Source organism: Dermacentor variabilis, chromosome 5 (assembly GCF_050947875.1).
Source record: "Dermacentor variabilis isolate Ectoservices chromosome 5, ASM5094787v1, whole genome shotgun sequence".
Classification (NCBI taxonomy): Eukaryota; Metazoa; Arthropoda; class Arachnida; order Ixodida; family Ixodidae; genus Dermacentor; species Dermacentor variabilis.
Genome location: NC_134572.1, coordinates 123,883,078 through 123,903,741, shown reverse-complemented (window position 1 = coordinate 123,903,741; position 20,664 = coordinate 123,883,078). Strand labels below are relative to the sequence as shown.

Here is a 20,664-nt window from a genome sequence, read left to right as displayed (position 1 = left end):
AACTCTTGTACATCCCGTTATCATTTACGTCACCACAGTGTGGTCACCCCATGACCAAAATAATATAACCAAACTAGAATCAGTTCATAAAAAAGCCGTACGCTTCATTTTTCACCGGTATGACCGCTATTTTTCACCCTCGTCTGCCCTCCCTGCGCTGAAACGAGCATTACTTTCAGTACTCTGTGATGTGGAATCATTAAAACTTTTGCCCAACACAATTAACACGTCATATCATACTCGAAACACAGCTTGTATATCTTTCACCAAGCTTCGAATTCGCTGATCTGGAGTCAAGGAAGGCAGCCAGGTAAGGAATTCCATACTTCCATAGTGCGGGGAAAGACGCTGTACTTGAAAGTATCTGTACGGGCACAGAAAGGCTTGAAATTAAGCTCGGGGAAGTTTCATCTTGACTCTTTCTATGCCCATACCGACACTTTCAAGTACAGCTTCTTTCCCCGCACTATGGAAGCATGGAATTCCTTACCCGGCTGCCTTCGTTGACTCCCGATAAGCGAATTCGAATATGCTCTCTATCAAAACCAGTAGATGTAATTGCTTAAATTAAGTTTATTTTATGCCTTATCTATATGGGCATATCACTGGTTCGCTGCTTTTAGAACAGAAGAATACGATTTTGCAGTTCTTTGACTGTCGTACAAATACAGTTGCAAGTGTTGTAAGAGTCATTGTTGATTTAACTTTATTTTTTGTTCACTAGTGTATTAACCCACTCTTGCAACAGCCCTCCTGTGGGGCTGAAATATGTACAAATAAAATAAACAAATAAACACCGAGGTGCGACACCCGCAGCGCCACCGGCAGCGCTCGTCACGCCAACGTAGTGGGACGCATGACAGCTGCCAGCAGACGACGTTCCCTCTGCGCAGCAGCAGTTACCTTGCTTACTGTGTCGCGCCAACATGTCTCACCCGTGTATAGTTATAACGCCGTCCGAGGAGTGTAAGCGCGACGCGAAAACTTACTATCATTGTCAATAATTCGTCATTCAGGCGAAAGTACGAGTTATTTGTTTTTAGTTTTACTTTGTACTCATTTATCACGTGACCTTAACCTTGCCTACCTTCAGCCGTTAGAGATAAAGCAATTATTTGTACGCTCATAAACGCTTGACAAATATTGCAGGAAGTTGAACCCTCCTACGAATGGAGCGAAAGGACGAGATGTCCGAGTCGTATGGCTTCCCGAAAACGATCTGCAAACCGTGTTGTGCTCGTGTGCGCGCCGCTAACAGCGGTTATTTATTTTCGCCACTCCGGTATGACCGAAACACTGACATCCTCCATCTATCTTCACGCCGGAGCAGCGGGAGACCCAGCTCACTGGCCTCTACCCTGAAGATCAGTGTCAGCTGTTGAACAGGGCAAGACAGGTCGCCAGGTCCCATGGTTTCCTTGACTGATGAGGCCACCCCCAAAAGAAGGCGACCTTCGTCTGCTCTTAATAAAGGTCAACACTCATCTCTAATGATCTGTTATGTGGGCACGTCCTGATCTGGCAAGAGGGGGATGCTACGCGCTCAAACCACCACTGATCGTACTGAGCAACTTCCAAGGGACGTCCCTAACCCAAAGAGTAGGCGTAATCTTGAGCGCAGTAGCCAGGAACGGTTCAGCTCAAAGAGAAGTAGGATCTTCTGTAGTAGGCGCTGGCGTCGTCCCAGGAAATTTCTTCGTTTGAAGCACGACATGGCGACCGGTGCTCTTCAAATCTACGCCCCAGTGGGTAACCAAACGCAGATCTTGAAGGTCATACATTTGCAGGCTGCATGTGATGGAAGCAATTGCGGAAACCGGAAACACGTCATAGATGTCAGGTTTTGTACACCACCTACACCCTCTTGCGGCCCAAGTGCGTCGAGTAATCAAAGCATTTCGAAGCATCGTTGCCTTTAGTGCCGCATATTTACACAGAGTTTCGAGGGCCAAAATAACACTGACCTCAGCGAGACCTCTGCTTCGTACCTTCAAATTCAGGTCACGCTAAAACAAATATTCACCTTCCGGAGCAGCTGCTTCCTGGCTTTTACTCAGGCCTGCGGAGAGAGAAGGAGACCAAATTATGAACGACATGTGCAAGCGTATTCCCACATTGTTTGCACTAGCATCTACCATCCCGTAGCATACATCCGGTATTCAGCCCAGCGAGTGCCCGTTCAGTGTGGACACAATTAGTATTGCGATGGCTTAGTAATAAAAACAATATTTCGAGGAAAGACTGTTTCTTGTTTTTTTTTTCTCGAGATAGATTTTTTTAATAACTGAAGGTTTCTCAATAAAACTAAGTACAGTAAAGCAATGATTCTAAAACATAAGTTGGTGCCACTTTAGCAGATAAACATTCATGCCAAATATTACTCCATCCGGTTAGCGTAATATTTTTGTGGATGTCACTATGTGGATGTCACTAACAAAAATTGAGCTTCTCCCTTCCTCTTAGTCTTCTGCCCTAGTGTGAATTACTGCATCTACTCGAATGTAAGACAATGTTCTTCTTTTTTTTTTGAGGGGGGAGGAGGGCATTATATACGAATCGTGGTGATCAGATTAGATTCGAGGATACAGTTAGGCCGCAACTGCCGGACACCAAACGTTACCTCGCGGCCACAACATTCTTCAATTATAGGCGCTATATTGCAGCATAGACTCTGCGATCTAGCGTGAAAAAAAATGCCCGCCAATTACAATACTCCCTAATGCGAAATTTGAGAGCCCCTGAATACATGTTTTCATTTCGCGATACACTGAGGGACAGTGAGGCTTATAGCGCACGGAAAGACGAGGACACAGAAAGGCATGGTGCATACTGCGTCCTCTTCTTTTCGTGCGCTGTAAGCCTCATCATGTTATACCAACATGCCCAAAACGCTACGTTACTGAGGCAACGAATTTGCGAGCGAAATCACCGCTCCGACTGGTATCGTGGGCCAGTGGCGTCAGCGCATCCGCAGAGAGAGCTATGGGAACGCTGGCATGATGAGCGGCAGCGGAGCCAGCTGTGGGAGAAGACCACGACGACGAACGCGCGAGCAGTGGCCCGAGCGCGTTCGCGCGGTTACGCCGAGGGACGCCGACGCTCAACTCTCGGGAACGAGGGCCTGAAACCCGCGCTCTAAAATGTGAAACATGCAAGCTCAGAGCGAGTTCCAGGTCGATGAAAACAACGTGCGCCTATGGTGGAAACGACGGAATGAAATGGAATGGAAAAACTTTTATTTCTCTAGATCTCAGAGAGATTGGCGGTGGGCCGGTGTCTTCATATCTCGAGTCCTGGCCGCTGCGCAAGGTCGGCGACCCTATTCCAGGGCACCGACGGAACGAACTTTTCAGCTGCGCCAGGAGGCCTTTCGTCGGACCGCACAAAAAATTGTCACCACGAGGTGGAAAAAAAAAAAGATGCTGATTTTATCGGGACAAACGCAGAACTTGGAATGCCCGTAACGAAGGATGTGAAGAACATTGCAAAGGTGCAGCGTCTCCAACGCGCTAGACGGAAGTGAGAAATAGGGCACATCGTTAGACCTGTTGGACGAAATCAGTGACGAAGACACCAGCGATGTCCATGGAGACCACGAAGAGCGACCGTTTCACATAACTGTGACGCGCGTGGAAATACCCTTTCTTTCATTATTGAAATGAATATAAAAGAGACGTAGTCACCTTATAATGGCGATGGCTACTCCTTTTCCCATAGCGTAAACAACGATATAAATGTTGCATGTAAGAAATACCTTAATAAAATCTTTTTTTTTCTTTTTCGAAGTGTAAGGGATTTTTTTTTCGTTCGACTTACATTCGAGGAATGTGCATTCCTTTTTCTTTTCTTCCGTCTTTTTCCGTGGCACAGATGAAGCATTGCTTAAATAACAATGTAGTATAGGATATGCTGTTGTGATGGATGAAGGTATGCAGTGGTATGCCGTACCACAAAATTTTAACGGGAACAAGAAAGAAAAGAGTTGAAAAGTTAAATAAATTAAAATGTTTGTGTATGCAGACTTAGAGAAGGAATATTAGAGCGCTAGAAAGTATAAGATGATAAAACAACAACAACGATTAAAGTACCACCCAGGGTGCTATTCTTGACGCCATCAAATGACGCCATCAAATGCCGCCATATTGTCACCTTTCGTAGTGGCGGTACTTCGAGCCACACACGCACGCCGTAACAGCCCGTCGGACCAATCAGAGCTGGCAATTAAGGTGGCAAATTTAGAGAATTAGCGGAACTCGACAATACCCGGAATAGGACCTCCCCGGTTCTCGGCGTATCTGTCACGTCGCAGTGGGTTTGTGCCATCGTTGAAATGAATCATCATTACCGTCGCAATCGTCATCGCGATCGTCAACATGGCCGGTCGCCAAGTCACGCACGCGTCAATCTTCGCCTCCTTGCTCGCGGTCGCGCTGCTGCTTCCCTCGCTGTGTTCCTCCGACAATGACAGCGACGACTGCGAGGCAAGGCGCTGCGCCCAGGAGTGCGTCCGCGACGGCGCCGACGGCGGGGAGTGCCGCAACACCGCCTGCGTCTGCGTCCTCGACAGACATCCCGAGGATGCCCTGTTCCCTTACAAGGAGTTCATGCCCACGGACCACGAGTTGGGCGGCGACCACTGGTAAGGAACACCCGGCGCACGAAGGCGCCGAAACGACAGTAACGTGGTCCCGGAGAACGCGCGACAGTTGGCAATGCGATCGTCACGGGCCCTCGACGCGTCTGCGCCCACGTCTACAGATATATACGGTTGAACTGTGCGGTCTGCCTCCTCGTTGTTGGGTGTTTTTTGCACGCCGTTGTCTTCCCTTCGCAGGGTTGACAGCTTGCGAACGTTTTCTGCGGATAAGCTCGAGCGCACACGTAGCGGCCATACTATTAAACCTTACTAAGCTCACGCACGTGCAAGTCCTCGTAACAGTTCTTGCATTGAAGAGAGCAACGAAAACGGCTCACGCAGGGTTTTGCCGTGTTGCAGTTTTTTTTCATACTTTTTTTTTCCTAAAGAAGACTGATTGCTATTCTCCGCAGCTTCACAGCGGAGTGTGCCGGGGCCCTACTTTGGCGCCTCTCAAACTTGACTTGTACGTTAACGGTTTACGCAGTTGCCTTACACGTTGCCGAGTGTTCGATTATGCTGACTACAACCCTGCATTTCAATATATCTACACAGGAAAATGGAGACAATGGGTTCAACAGTTATCCATCAAGAGGTGTCCCTTGAGCTTCCCAAGTATGGCTTGTCCTCCGACACGTCCCCTGAGACAACCCCAGCGTCATACCCAGAAACATCCTCTGGAGTTCCAAAGTCATTCCTTGTTCCCAGATACATACACTATTTGACCGTTGTTCATCTTTTCCCATTTAGACATTTTTGTTATGAGGACGCTTTGTGTGATGTCCTTTACAATTTGCGACCACTTGCAAATTTGTTTCATGATGGCTCGCGATTAATGTGACAAGTAATACGACAAACTTGGTACGCTTTCATAATCCTGCTAAACAGTTACGTAAAAAATGCAAAGTAGTAAGGTATAGCAACGTCAGCTTCGCGACTGTACAGCCTGCGCATAAATTCTGAATATGCCCTATTTTCATTTACTGTTTACTTAACCGTTTTGTTAAGGAACTGAATTGGTGCAAAAGAATTACTTTTCGTGTCCCCGTTTACGAGTTCCGTACAGGCCATCAGTTTGTATGTTCCTTGCGAGCGCACCAGGAACGGAAATCCGTTAATATTACGTACTAACCCATTTCAATGATTTCCATAACTACGTGTTTTACTTGAATGGTCGTTTGGAATGAACCTGTCAATTTGACCTGAGTGTGCTTCAATATGTTCAGCTTTCGGGTACTGCCCACCAAGCCTTCGTTTCCTTTTAGTAGGCCCACACTTGTGTGTTGTTATGCATCTAATAAATATTCGCACTATTATTATTATTAACGGTCTAAAGGATTGGCGTGGAGAGAGTGCTGGCAAAAGAAGGATGTTCTGCCGAACGTGTTGTAAACTGCCTCCCTCAGGGAGGGAATCTAAGTTATTGCGTCGCAGAATATGAGCCGCCGAAATTCGACGTTCCCGCACGGTTTCTTTCCCGAGGTCTGAGCATAGAGAAAGAAATTCAACAAGAGGGGACACTTGGAGAAAAGTGGCAGTAGGAAACACCTCACGCTTAGTGTTAATCCCATCCGTTAGTTGACGCGAGCATCCTAAACAAAAAAGGGAACTCACAGAAAATGTTTTATTTTTTTTAATTCTTTCCCGATAAAACTAAAACGTTTTGCGTATAAATGAACTTATACTTAGCGGCTTATTTTTCTTGTGCCACCTAGCAATGAACTAACGGCACGCTAGGCGCGACAGATGCATGCGTCATGCGTCAGACAGGCCACCGAAGCCAGCGAGGCCGGTCGCGCATGTGAAGTTCGCCTTAGTGTTTCTGTATATGCTCTGCTCCCCGCGGGAGCATATACAAGGTAAATATACCTGGTAGCGAAGCTTCCATAGGAGCCCATACGTTCAAAACATGGCGGTCCATCGGCGGTCCATGGGGCTTAGCGCCATGTGTATGTGGTGGGAACACTTCCGGCGGAAGAAAAAATAATGTGACGCCATGTCCGTTAAAAGCAGAAGTGACGTCATTTTGTTTTCGAAGGCGCGAAATTTGTTTTGTTGTTCTTCCTTTGGAGCTATATATTCAAATGCCCCGCCATTCGACTTGATGGGCGTTTCGAGTTTTCAGCGTGGAAAGCCATGCAGGAAAAGGCCAGCCGTACGGTTGTCTAAATCGCATCCCTGCACAGAACATACTTTCTTTGGAGGCCGACGAAAGCTTTAGGTGTACAGTGCTGATCCTATTGCTGGATGCCAAGCCCGTCGGGCAGCGCAGTCGCACGAAAACAACTAAACAATAATCTGGCGGTCGTAACTCACTACTTTTGACTGAACAGATTAAGAAGCAATGAAGCTACCCGAGTGACCAAATTCAGACAAACTTCGACAAGCAAGAAAGCACAAACTGTGAGGGGGGCGTATTTCAACAGGTGATACGCGTGCGCCTTTCTGCCCATTTCAAGACATGCATTGCATTGCGAGTGATAGTGGCGTCAACGCCCCCTGTAGCGATGGGCGCTGAAAAGAAATGCATTTATTAATAATAATAAAATTAAACTTGCATTTTGTTAACTCGTCACGAATATATAAAATTGACTAGGAACTTTATTTTCGTTGAATGAATCTAACTGTGTCTCGTTTGAATTAAAAAACGCGTTTTTCTTTCCCAATGTTTGTTCCCTCCAAACCTAGTCGCGCTTCAATCGCTGCTCCCATAACCCCCCATGCTGATGTCGGTGACAATCTGTACTGAACCGCTTTTCGCCCGAAGCTTCGCGACCTATTTGAATCGACCTTGGCATATACAGGAAGGGAGCATATACAGAAACACTAGTTCGCCTGTTCGGCGACCCGTCTCTTTTGGACGTAGCGTGTTTGTTGTGCTCCCGGCGTATTCTTGCGTTGCTTCTGTACTTCGAAGTGGCACCACTGCATTATTGGAATACGGCAAGGTGAGAAATTTTGTTTGACAATCTGCGACGCATTTCAAGCAATTTTGACTTTTACGGAACGGAACCGAAACTTGTGACGCAGTTGGCGAAAAACAGCTCGGCCATCCTGGCGCAGTTAATTTGAATTAATGACTCGTACTGAGAGATGTTTGCGAGGCCTTCTGTGAGCCTCAACATTATAATAACTTAGTTCGGTAGTTTATGGGCACGCTCGCCGCACTGGGCTTTGTGACGCAGTTAGCGAAAAGCACTGGTCTCGGCCGTGGGTCGCAGTTTCGCGTGTACTGAATCTTGCCGGGACAAGCTTTGGCACTTTATGCGGCCCACAGCTTTATTGCAACTAATTTCGCTACTTTTTTTGGTACTTTTCATGCACAGTGGCCTCGCCCGGCGTTGTGACGCAGTTAGCGAAAATCAGCTCGGCCGGGTGATGCAGTTTCGCGTGTAGTGAATCTTACTGGGACAAGTTTTGGCGCTCTTTCTGACCCCGAACATTATTGTAATTAATTTCGTTACTTTTGGAGGTACCTTTGAGGCACGCTCGCCGTGCCTGTGGTTGTGACGCAGTGGTGACAGTTTGGCGTGTACTGAATCTTAGTGAGACAAGTTTGTGACGCTTTCTATGGCCCCGCAACATACACCTTCTTTTGGTGCTCACGTTTGGCGAAGACGCAACAAGCGATTGCCAAGAGTAGTAACACTAGAGTGTGTGGCTTGCGCCGGCAGAAAGCGCAAAAGATAACGCCGAGGAGCTCGAAAACCAAGAACTCGAAAATTCTGTCTTCTGAACGACTGAAAACAGGCTTTGTGCCCACGCATTTCTCTTGAGTGCGAATAGGAGGCATTCTGCGAGCGTCTAGCATGGTCTGTCTCAGAGCCTGTGTTGTGGCCGCCTCTGTGTACGTAGCGTACTATTGCATCGGCTGAGGGCAAGTTGTTTTGGAAACTCGCAGTTGCCAGTGCATTTGTGCTCTTAAATTGCAGGAAATAATGCCCGGGAAGGGAGGAGTGCTTGGAAACCAGGTGCTTTCTTCGTAATTTGTAGTATGGCGTGGAATGAGTCAAGTATTTTCGACGCCATGTATGTAAAAGTAGATTGCTTTTGTTTGTAATGTTGCCCATCCACGATCCTCGCACGTTTCCCTTCTATGCGCAGTATTCCTATAAGGTCTAAATACCGAAATGACACATGCTTTTAATTTAGTTTCTTCAGCTGAGGCCGTCCGGTGGAGCTTCGTACGGGAACTAATGCTGCTTACCTGGTGCCACAACGATGGATGAACGCACAAAAATCCCAGAACGAGCAGTTATATACAGCGAAATAAACATTTCCTCATTTACAAGGCGTTTTGCGTCTACATTATGATATTGCACTTGGCACAGATTCAATGGAGGCTTGTAAAGATCGTTCGCAATCATTTTAATTAATTAAGCGATTCCGCACAAAGACCGCACAAAAAAAAAAAGCGCTCACTAGCGCAGCCGGCGAAGCGCGTGCCAGCTATAGCGTTCAAAACGCGCTAGCCCAAAACCGAAACCGCAAGGATTTAATCCCATCCGCTTGGTGCGCTACAGTCAATTCGGCCGCTGGGCTCTATGAGATTGTTCGTTCTTGTTGAATGTCTTTCTCTATGGTCTGAGCAAGACCAACGCACTTAGCTTCCCAGACCTGACGCCAACCAGTGTATTCGGCATGACACAGCCGAAGGCCCGAATAGGTCAAAATGAAGGCTATTACACCTCCTATACTCGGTGAAATGAACTGCGGCTTTCGCTCTGTTGCGTCCACAAACTTTTCAGGAGAAGATTGTTCTTGCGTGAGCGCCCATCTTCAGAGGAGAAGGCGCAGTGATAACTCCTGGTATCGAAAAAATCTAGGAGCCTGGACGAAGTTCGACCATTGCGAGATCCGAGAGCGATGATGTAAGAAAGGAACGGGCGCTCGACGCTGCACGTGAAACGCGGAGAGAACGGAACGGAAAACAAGAGCGAGATGGCGCGCTCGCACGCCTTCACGACAGCGAAGCGCAAAACCATCTATCACGTCACTGCCATCTCCAAGCGAAAGAGAGAGAGACAGACAGGAGTACGCGCGTAATAGGCGCGCCTTTTTCGTACACCTGTGATCTCATTGTCTCACCTTCCCGCTTTCTTTCTTCTGCTGTACCCTCATCGCACCAGAAACTTGGTTTGCGAGATGATCTTCCCAACAGATTCCTTATCTTGTTTTTTTTTCTCCCACCTAGCGGAGCGATTGGCGTTTCTTACTTAGCTGCGCATGGGAGCGTCTTTCTCTGCGTGACCAGGCGTACGTACTGCGTAGCTGCAAAAGGCGCGAAAAAGAAACGAACGCTGCCGCTTTCGCACCGTAGGAACAAAAGATGATGTCCACCGCCACCTTTCTCCAATCATAGACGTCGCTGGGCCGCGCGCTTTTTCTCTGTTCGCTTGATTAATCTCCTCGCCGCGCACAGTGCGATACGAGGTCCCTTTGTTTCGGCGTTCGCGGCCCTTCACGGTTCCCCGCGCAGAAACAGGCCTCGGTGGCACGGCAGAGGCCGACCGGCTGCGAACATTAGCGGCCCGTTTGATTAGAGATGAATGGGGAAGCGCACACCCCCTTCGCCAAAACTTTGCGCGGAGCTGCCGACGGGCAAACTTTGCCGAAGAGAAAGCTTGCCCTAGCGCGGGAGCGCGTCGGCAAGTACGGGGGCGGAAGGAACGTCCACCTGTTCGGCGCCGTCGCACCGCCGTCCAGCACAGCACGCCCACTACGAAAAAAAAAAAAGAGAACGGCACTTGCGAGTTCGCGCCTGGAAGAGGCCCGACACGGTACGGGGTCGTACGGGACGTGTCCGCGTAACCTAACTGACAGTATGTACGCACAGGACGTGGCAGTTCTCCAAGTGCAACAGGAAAGAACGGTCAGAGGTAAAAGGTGTCTGGGGCAAGATATATCTTCTCGGCATAGAGACAGATGTATGCGAGTACGTTGGAGAAACCCGTTAGCGGACATTTCGAGGTATACACACCTTAACTGGCAGTGAGAGCACAGCAGCCGCCCAATGCAGGCCGACCACAGGGCGACAGTCTCGGCGCGTGAGAGCGGCGTAGATCCGACGTACTTGATGGATTCTTAAATTTATTAAATTATGGGGTTTTTCGTGGCAAAACCGTTTTCTCCTTATGAGGCACGCAGTAGTGGGGAACTCCGGAAATTATGACCACCCGGGCGTTCTTGAACGTGCACCTAAATCTGAGTACCACAGGTGTTTTCGCATTTCGCCCTCATCAAAATGCGGCCGCCGTGGCCGGGACACGATCCCGCGACCTAGTGTTTAGCAGCCCAACACCATAGCCACTAAGTAACCACGGCGGGTCTGTAACGAATGCTGCAGAAGGTTGTACTGAAGCTATACAGGATTTTTCTTCAGCAATGCCTCAGACTGTGGATTCGTTTACTGCGACAGCAAGGCATGCACAGATGACACCGTTGCCTTGTGGAGAATTCCATCTCATTGATGAGCACAACGCCGCTTGCGTCCACTACAAAAGTGTCTGCTTTATAGTGATTATTATTATTATTATTATTATTATTATTATTATTATTATTATTATTATTATTATTATTATTATTATTATTATTATTATTATTATTATTATTATTATTATTATTATTATTATCGCTTAAGGAAAGATAAAGGCGAGGAGGTTAACCGAAAATGAGTCCGGCGGGCTATGCGCGCACTTCCCAACTGCCGCAAAGGACGTGATTTCGATCTCCAATGTCCGGGAAAGATTTGGTTTTCTTCACCATAGGAGCGTGAGGAGGCGGCCACGCGACGACGACTGCGAAATGACGACGGCTTAACGGACAGGACGACACAGCGAACCCAGTTTCCAGACTGACATGTAGCAGTAGAAACAGTAAGCCGTAGCGGACAATAGTACGCTAATGGCATGGGCTTGAAAAGTTGCGAAACGTTCGCTGGAGGGAGTCACAGCCATGCGAGGAAAGGGGCAATGAAGCCAGATAACACGCATGCGAAATTAATTGCTACGCTTAATTGAAGCGTATAGAAATAATAGCGTGAGGAAGATTGGAGGTGCACGAAAAGAATAACACACCGCTGTCGGGAGCCGAACCCACAACCCCCGCATTGGTGTTTCAAACAATCATGCTACCGCGTCCGGCGATTCTCCCATCCACTTTCTTGGGTAATTGGCTATCCACGTATATATACGAGATTAAGCCCTGGGAATGGTATCCAGCACCGCACGCGGAAAAGGCGGGAAATATGGGACGTCCTCTTTAGCTGCAGGCGTCACTGTCTTATCACCACACACACAAAAAAGAAAGAGACGCAACTCTAATGGGAAGAAATTAATAATGGCGCATGCCGTTCGAAAACGAAGAAAGAAAGCAGTGTGTGCCAAAATGAGATTTATTTATTCGCAAATTTTGAGAGCCGTCTGGCAACAAAAGCCCACCTATAGGTCTGCTGCTTCAGTGAACAACGTATACAGTCACGTGCCATATGACCTGCAACACCGGTGCGCGTGGTCGAAGGGGCTCGAACACTACGCGGCTGCGCAGACACAGGGTAGGTTCCAGACCTAAACACAGCTTCGATTAGCGGTATTTACTAAACCGCTATTTCGCATGTCGGAGCCGCCTCGCACCAATGGAGCCCCTTCGAACACGAAACAAGAGTGTCGCAAGGGATACAGCACGGGACTGTAGACGCGCTAGCCGACACGTGTGAATGAACGCAACGATATAACGCTTCGCCTTTGGATTTGCAGCCGCACAAAGAGATGTGGCAAATTACAGCATAAATGGTGAACACAATAAAAGGCAAAACTTTTTGAAATCCGCTGGTCTGTCACCACTCTATAGCCGACCAAGATAATCGATTTACCTGCGTCCATTCGCCGACTGCTGCATTATAGCGACCATACACTTGGAGTCGGGGACAGCAGTTTATATTTACAGCGTGCTGTGTAGTTGGTCTTGCACACTGCAGACGTTCGGAGCCATTTGCATTTGTAAAATGATAGCTCCCGTGTGACGACAGCCTTAGACTAAAGTACTGAACATCAGTTTAAAACTATTTGTATTATTTTTTCGTGGCGTTTGAAATGCTCGGTTTAGAATTGCGCTTCTGGGATCTTACCATGTTGCTCTGGATAGTGTTACGTTTTATTTGGCGCAGGATCGCGGGTAATTTCTCTGCGGACGGACGCAGTGGTTCTAAACAGAATTTTTTTTTTCGCATATTGACCTAGTTTACTGTGCCTGCTTCATGCTCTTCGCTGTCAATTTCCTATCAGACGTCGCTAATATTGGCTAAGAGGTTCTACGGCATTTCGCCATCTCCAGACACTAGTGATTTATTGCACGTTTCTCACGAGGCACCTTTGACCTAAAAAAAAAAAAGATAAAGCGCTCGTTCACGGCGAATAAGCACTCCTATGGCTAGCTGTACGTAAGCGAAACAACTAGAAACTTAATGAAATATTCAGTTTTCGAACTCCCTGAGGCGTCACGTGATTTCGAGTGGCGCAAAACAAAGGCTGTCTCTTTTCCAGTTGCAAAGTAGACTTCTGTGCGCCTAAGTGACACTTCGTTGGTGAAGTTTTTGACCTACGAAGAAAATAATGTAATGAAGAACTCTTGGTAGCACCTTGTATATCGCTGATTTATTTATTTATTTATTTATTTATTTATTTATTTATTTATTTATTTATTTATTTATTTATTTATTTATTTATTTTAACATCCCAAATCAGAAAGCAGTGTTGGCAACAACAATGTTGCTGGCGAATCTACAGCGATGAGTACTTTGACGGTTATACAAAGCCGATGAGCGATAAATTTAACAGCGTACAGCAATATGCAGTTTGTCTAACATTCGTAGGAGAGTAGCATAGAAACACAAAGAACGCGTGGCACATAGCAAGCCACCGTATGTTCTCGGTTCTAAATAACGTTCACGCGGACTTCGCCATAATTTGCCCGCTACGACAATATAAATTACGGTAAGTGACGTCACGTTGATAGTAACCCAATCATTTATTTCTTTTTTTATCTCAGTTAACGACTTTTTCGAAGATAACCTCTTGGCAGCCCAGTCAAAGCGTATCAGCAGCACAGCCACTACCCTCTTGAGCTAATCACTAAAGCATGTCAAGAACAGCACTCCTTGAGGTGCTTGAGGTGCTTGAGGTGCTTGAGGCGCGCTAAGGCAGACATGTGTAGTTTTGCCGACTGAAAATAAATTTTGATTCCTGATGTTAAATTTAATAACCTGTCGTGGTTCGGTTCGACGACAGCACGCATCAGTCAATAAGAAAACAAAGGAAACAAAAGAAAATGAAAACGGACAAAGCGACGACCTCGGTCAAAACTTGACGATGTGGTGAAGCGTGCAGTGGTGAAGGAAAGAACGAGAAATAGAAAAAAAAAAGCGAGCAGTTTCAGAAAGCTTTAACGAGAGCCCGGTTAGCGAAATAGCCACCAAGAATGACAATAATGAGGAGCTGCATGATTAATTTGAACTCTGATAGACGACACATCGAGGGGGTAGAAAAATATAGAAAGAAATAAAATGCTTTGATCAAAGCTAATTCCATCTCGAGAAAAGTTCTTACGAAGACCGGCGACGAGCCGATAACTGCGCTGATTCAACAACCGATCGATTGTTCGCTGATCAATCACATTAAGAAACTTTCGCGCTCGGTTGCTAAACCCTGCCTGCCGTCTCGTGGCGATAGAAAAAAAAATAGTAATAATTCAACGGCCTACGCGTACCACTCGTTCGAATTCTCGCCGAAATTCCTGCTAGGCAATCTCAAAGCGTGAACACGCGTGGAGCTCATAACGCGGTATGGCCCTAACGCAGCAAAGCAGAGAAGCAAAAGAAGGGCCCCAGTAATAACCGGGCGCGAAATACGAACTTACGGAGAAACGCGGCAATGGAAGACGGGACGCAAGGAAGAGGAAACGTCAACGAAGTGGTAGAGAAAAGAAAAGAAAATAGAAGAAAGAGATCCAAGTATAGCATGGTACGAAATGAGAGGGAACGGCGGGAAAGAAATAATGCCATAGCGGTGGTAGTAACGCCAGAAACCGAGATGTGGCCGCAACCTGGGTTCCCCAGCAGCATCGGTCTCGAGACCGAAACACCTCGTCGGCGGCGGCGGTGGCTGAGAGATGGGCGACACCGCGCCATACCGGAAAGGAGGAAAGCGAGGAGGAGGAGGAGAAGTCAGCGTGAGCGCTGAAGCGGGCCTAGTTACGGACGAACGCTCCGCTCTTCGATTGAACACATCGGTTACCTGCGACTGACGCGCGCCATCCTTCTTGAGAACCGCGGCCCGACGTAGCAGCGCGGCGCTATAGGATGGAACGAAGAGGAGGAAAGTGGGGGAGGGGGCCCTGCGCTCACTTACGTGGCAGTCGTAACCTCCTCTCTCTCAACAACCCCGTCCAACCTTCTCGCAGAGTTTCAAGCTCGGCTCCGTTCGCTGGCTCTGCTTTTTTTTTTATACTTGCTGTCTTCATTGTGGCCACCGCAGCGACGCGCGACGCCACGTGCAACTCCGGCCGAGACGGAAACCTATGTTCCGTATAGGCCTCGTCTCCCCAATGTCCCCTCTCCCCCATTTCCCCATTGCTGCGTCCGCTGCCGTGCGTCTCTTTTACGCCGCTCCGTCGCCTCTGTAGGTCGTTTCGCCAGGCCGAAACGGTGGTGCCGCTTTCGTGTTCCGATCGAGGCGTTCGAGATATGTCACTCGATTTTCGCGGCGCAGAAAAGAAAATTCAGACTCCCCATTACTTCTGGTCCCATTTGGTACTCTCCCTCCTCTTCCTTTCTTTCTTTCCTTTTTTTTTCTGTGGTCTCCACCGGCGCTGGCGTAGTAATTTTCTCCTCCCTCCCTCTGCAGCAGCATCTTCCTTTTCGTACCCCCTCTCCCCTCCTCCCAATTCTTACCAATCGGCGATTGCTCGTGCTTTTTCTGCATTTTAGTTCCTCTCTCCCCTTGAATCACGGGAACTTTTAGCATTATATCAAGCCGAGTTTCTCGCCGCAGGCTGCAATCTACACACTTTATTCCTTCTATATATGAAACCTTGGCAACCATAAAATAGCAGTGCGCTATAACGCCAGGTTTAGATTTGGCTTCTTTGCGGAGTGGTTTGCGCATTCTTTCTTGAGCTAGTCGACGAGTTTCCGCGGTTAGTGTGTTTCTCAAGACGCATGACCGTGATCTTGGTGGCAGCGTCTCTATGACTAGGGCTGGGCGATTGGTCGGTTATTCCATTAGTCGCGATTGATTCCTTGTAGCGATTAATGGGCTGAAGTAGCGTGAGGTCACGTGGGCACCTCAGTACCCGCCTCGCTCGCTCTACAGTAATGAATGGACAAGGCGCCGCTGTCTTCTCATTCGTTTTGCCATCCATTTGAAGAAAGGATGGCAAACCGAACGAGGAGAAAGTGTCCTTTAAGACGGCGCCTGTAGCTTTCTCGGCAACAAAGGCGGCCAAACATGCACGCTGTAGTTTGAGCAGGCGAAGGGAAAACAGTCCCTGCTGGGGCCTGAGTGTGTGGACGTACAACAAATGGCTGGTGACCACGTCAATGCCCGCGTGTCCATGACGGGACTAACAGAGAACGTTCTAAGCAACTAGACTTCATTGCGTCTGTGTAAGTTCAATATACTTGATACGTCAACTCGCGCAAAGTGCGACTGACGTGATATCAAAGGGAACTGATAATTTGTTTCTTCATTCTTAGAAGTTTATGCACCAGATAAAGTACAAGTTCTTTTTCTATACCACGCATGTAAATCCCCAAATTGGTTTATTTTGATTATTTAATAATCAGACAACACTGGTTAATCACGTTTAATGTTTGTCAGATGCCCAGCCCTAATAAAGAGTGCCGCCAAATTGTAATACAAGCTTATGGTCAACGACTCGCTTGTCTGTCAGCTCTCTTCTTTTCAGCACTGGCAGCGTATAGCACTCACACTGTTGGACCTATAATCCTTAGTGAGTTATTCTTACCAACAGCGATCGAAGGCTGAAACAAGGTGAAGAACTAGTGTGAGAGAACGCAGCGCTCATACGTGTTTAGAAACACGTAACGACACTCCATACGAAAAAAAATGTTTAAAAAATCAGTTTGTGTATTTACGTCTGTGAACTTGAGCCCGGCCACATTAAACGGTATCTGAAAGTCTATGCGCGATCTACAACATACTGAAAGAGGAGGCCGTCAGTGTCCGCGATGCCATGGAGACACACCAGCGACTGCATGTCACTTGTTACGGGAGTGCGAAGCCCCAAGTCGCGCAGAGAACGCGTCTCGTCGACGCTTCAATCACCACTATGCCCGAAAACCTATGTGCAATGGATCCGTCCAACAAAGTCGTCTGGCCACTACAAAAAATTCCTCCGATCCTCGTCGACTTCGTAATCAGCGAGGGGCTGGAGGAGTGTATCTAAAACACCACCCTCCCCTTCCCAACCCACTTCCCTAATCCCATCCCACGTGTCTCCAAATGATAGAAACAAGATGACGCCACCGTATACCACCCGAAGATGTTACAAATGACATGTTTACTCTCTCTCTCTCTCTCTCTCTATATATATATATATATATATATATATATATATATATATATATATATAGTATTCCGATATTATCGGGTTGGTCTGTGCCTAGGCGCGGGCGAGTGTCGGCTTGGCTGCCTGGCTCCAGTGTAAATAGCCTGTAAATAGCCTCTTTCATCTGTGTCTGTCTACACGTAACATTCATCTATATATATATATATATATATATATATATATATATATATATATATATATATATATATATATATATATATTATATATATTATATATATATTCTTTAATTTCTACATGCCACCGGTCGTTTTACTTTACCAGGTCGTTGTATAGACTAGTCCATAACGTTATGCTACCATGTGTTTGGATCGCACCGCTGGTGCGATCGGTTGGGAACTCGGCGCTGACGCCCGTGGTTGTACCTGGGTCGCAAGCCCCAAGGGTAGCGTTGGCCTGGCGGCCTGGGGTACAACTGGAAGCATCCGAAGGTCCCGGCAAAGCATGAGTCGACTGGTAACAACAAAACAACTTGTTTATTTTAACATCGCAAAGAGTTGGCGGTCAGGTTGACCGAAGTAGAGAGACGGGAGAGCACTTTACTCAACAGAAGAAATCGGAGCCCTCCTTTTGGCGTCCGGGGGCAGCTGTTTTTATACTCTCGCAGTTGAGGGCAAGAAGGAACCCCTCAATAGACGAGCACGTGATTGTACAATGGGCTAATGGTGACGCACACTGTCGTAGCGCCGCCGGTCGGGCACAAAGACTGGGAGGAGAAGGTAACTTCGGCTCTCGTAGCGCCTCTGGTCGGGCACAATGACTGGAAGGAGAGGGTGACCCCCTGCTGTCGCATCGCCGCCGGTCGGGCACAATGGCACATACACTCACACACGCACATGAAGACACGTGGCATCGGAACATGCCTGGAAACGCCTGGAAACGCCTGGAAACGCCTGGCGGGGAGCGTTGCGGCGACGCCGAACGGGCCAAAATGTCTGCCGCCCCGCCGCAGTCGCGCCGCAGTCGCGCCGGCAAAACCGCGCGTCGCAGGCGAAACGCAACAGACCACCCCGCCGGGGGAAGGAGATCCCGATGGACAGGGGACTGCATCCGCTGTCCGGAGGGATGTCGCTCGATGATGCTCATAACCGAAGTCGGGCGTCCCTCGACGTTTCTTGAGCGCAGCGCACAGAGAAGGCCTCGTTCTCTCGTTCAGGTTCGCACAGGACACTGCAAAGTGACTTCGGGAGAGTTCACATTTTTGTTCTCGTTCCCGGCAAGCGTTAGAACTACGCTGAAACTCAACCGCTCAGTCAGCAAGCACGGCACAACCCTCACTAAGCCCTGCCAGGCTCTTTCCCCTTTTATACCACTGCCTAGTTCCTTACAGTAGTCTAGCATCACTCAGAACGCGTCCACAAATTGGAAAATTGCACTAGAAAGCATATCATCACTTTGAAACACTAAACAAAAGCAATATGTTAAAAAAAATCCTGCCTCACGAAGAAAAACATCAGTAACAAACAATTTTTAGGCTGATTCCTATGTTAGGGGCTTCGACTTAAGCCATCGGCGTTACCGTTGAGACTCCCCTTTTTGTAACGCACCTCAAAGGAATATTGTTGCAAAGCGAGGCTCCAGCGCAGGAGGCGGCCATTTTTGGGAGAGATGGTCTGCAGCCATTGGAGAGGGCAGTGATCCGTCTCAATGATAAACCTCGAGCCGGCTAGATAGCATGACAATTTCTGAACGGCCCACACGAGACATGCACACTCTTTCTCGGTGGCGCTATACGCCCGCTCACGACTGGTCAGCTTACGACTAGCATACAGGACGGGGTGTTCTACTTCTCCCTTTTCCCGTTGGCACAGTACAACGCCCATGCCTCGCTCACTAGCATCGCACTGAACAACGAACCCTTTTGTATAGTCTGGCGATCGTAGCACAGGCTGGCTTGTTAGGGCACTCTTTAGGGCGCTAAAAGCTCTTTCCTTTGACTCGTCCCAGACGACTGTTTGAGGCTCTGTTTTTCTTAGAGCATCCGTCAGGGGAGCCGCGATATCAGAGTACCTGGGAATGTACCTCTGATAGTAGCCGGCGACACCTAAGAACGACCGAATATCGGTCTTCGTGCGCGGTTGCGGGAAGTCTCGCACAGCGGCCACTTTTATTTCAGAGGGGCGGCGACGACCCTGACCAATCACGTGACCGAGGTAGACAACCTCGGCCTGTGCTAACTGGCACTTAGGAGCCTTTACTGTCAAGCCCGCTTCGCGCAGGCGGGTTAGCACTGCCCGCAAGTGTGCCATATGCTCAGACCAGGATGCGGAGAATATCGCTACGTCGTCTAGATACGGTAAAGCGAATTCTTGCTGTCCCCGCAACACTTTATCCATGAGGCTTGAAAAACAGTATGGCGCGTTCTTCAAACCAAAACTCAACACTTTAGGACGGAATGTTCCCATTGGTGAAATGAACGCCGCATACCTACTAGCCTCTTCTGTAAGTGGAACCTGCCAATAACCCCTGACAAGATCTAGGGTGGAAATAAAGTGAGCGCTACTAACTTTCTCAAGGCGCTCCTCGATGTTAGGGATCGGATAAATTTGATCCTTAGTGATGGAATTAAGCCTGCGGTAGTCGACGCAAGGACGAGGTTCCTTGCCCGGTACCTCAACTAAAATCAAAGGGGAGGTATAATCACTCTCACCTGCCTCAATAACACCGAGCTGTAGCATTTTCTTTACCTCAGCCTCCATAATATCGTTCTGGCGGGGTGACACCCGGTACGCCTTGGATCGTACTGGCTCTGGGGAGGTAAGTTCTATGTCATGAGTAAGGACAGAAGTCCTACCAGGCCTCTCAGAGAACAGACCTTGAAACTCTTGTAAGAGCTGGCGTAGTTCGGTTTTCTGCTCAGGCGACAGCGGTGCTTTACTGATAAGGTCCCTAATGACTTGACCGGTGTCTTCCCTGTTCGTCACTGAGCCTAGTCCCGGAAGCTCGACCGGAAGCTCTTCAAGAACGTTTACCATCATGCACACCACTGCTTCCCTTTGTCTATAAGGTTTGAGCAGATTACAGTGGTAAACTTGCTGTGCTTTCCGCTTTCCTGGCAGACTTACCACGTAGTTAATGTCCGACAGTTTCTGAACAATTCGTGCTGGGCCCTCCCACTGCACGTCTAGTTTGTTGTTTAGCGATGTGCGCAATATCATGGCCTCATCGCCCACCTCAAAACGACGGGCCCTGGCGGTCCGATCATAATAAACCTTGGCCCTCTGCTGGGCCTTTGTCATTGCTTCACCTGACAACTCCTGTGCCCTTCTTAAGCGTTCGAGGAGCTTAAGCACGTACTCCACCACGACTGGGTCGTCGCCCCTGCCTTCCCATGATTCTCGAAGCATGCGAAGCGGAGACCGAAGCGAGCGACCGTACACCAGCTC

General features: G+C 48.2%; 1 long non-coding RNA gene across 1 annotated transcript in view; it reads right to left on the bottom strand.

The window, feature by feature from the left end:
• Positions 1-1,910: 1,910 nt before the first annotated feature.
• The window catches only part of LOC142581961 (uncharacterized), a 65,003-nt gene continuing 46,249 nt past the window's right edge, over positions 1,911-20,664 (bottom strand). Inside the window, exon 3 of the long non-coding RNA XR_012828332.1 lies at positions 1,911-2,059. This is a non-coding gene — a long non-coding RNA (uncharacterized LOC142581961). The remainder of the gene's footprint in view (positions 2,060-20,664) is intronic.